The sequence below is a fragment of the Silene latifolia genome, unplaced genomic scaffold (assembly GCF_048544455.1).
Source record: "Silene latifolia isolate original U9 population unplaced genomic scaffold, ASM4854445v1 scaffold_368, whole genome shotgun sequence".
NCBI classification, from domain to species: Eukaryota; Viridiplantae; Streptophyta; class Magnoliopsida; order Caryophyllales; family Caryophyllaceae; genus Silene; species Silene latifolia.
This window is the reverse complement of record NW_027413297.1, coordinates 43739-44889: the sequence shown is the minus strand read 5'-3', so window position 1 is coordinate 44889 and position 1151 is coordinate 43739.

Genomic DNA, 1151 nt, shown 5'->3' with positions numbered 1-1151 from the left:
TGAGGCTGTGAGTTCCAAGGCATCAAGGACTACATGTCTATCAAAGGCATCAAACCCGAGATGTTCCTAAGGATCTTTCCTTCATCTCTTGACACCATCCCAAACCAATGGTTCTACTCTCTAGAACATAAGAATATCGCTACTTGGGAAGATGCCGCGATCGAGTTTGCTAAGCAATATGCGGATAATCTTTGAGATCCAAGTTAACATGCGCACTTTAGAGGTTCTTACCCAAAATGACAAAGAAGGTTTCACCGACTTCCTAAGTAGGTAGAGGAAGACTAGTACCCAACTAGTTGAACGCCCAGACGAAGCTACCCTCGTGGAAAAGTTCGTGGACAACCTAAAACCCATCTATGCGAGTCATTTGAGGTACCAAAACATCAAAACTTTCAAAGATTTAACCGTACTAGGAACAAGGATCGAAGATGATATCCATAAAGGGGTCTTGTCCAAAACAGTAGGCCGAGGATATCAAGGCTCAACAAGTCGTTCTTACGGCTCCACTAGCAAGACCGATGAAGTTAACCTCTTCGAGCCATCCAAGAAGAGTACCCCACCGAGGAAATTTACAAATCTTGGGGACACTTACTCCAATGCTCTAAAAAGGTTGATGAAACAAGGCAAACTCCAACCCATAGGCCCTACGCCCGAACCAGAAAAGAAATCCAAGTTCTGGGACGAGAATTCATACTGCGAATATCATAGGGGTAAGGGACACGACACAGAAAAATGCAACCAAATTGAAAAATGTGCTTCAAGACATGATTGAGGATGGTCGACTACCAATACCGCCGGGAGGTAAGCCCAACAACACTCAGAATCCTCTTGGAATTCTAGTGATCACAAGTGAAGAATCTACCTTAGATTGTTCACACCTCATTTCTCCAGTCGAAGATGAGATCCACGCGATCGAGAATGAAGGGTTCTACTCTACCATTTCCCCTACCATTACCGACTTCATCGCATGGGCAAGTAGTGTGGATATGCAAGTTTCGGAATTGGAAAATGTGGTGACAACTTTACATGACCCCAATGCAACACCTAAAGAACATGCGCCACTAATTTTCTCCCAAAATGCTACTATGGAAGAAGTAGTCGTCGTGGTTGATAAACTAATCGACCAAATTACACAATTAGAGGATGAGATC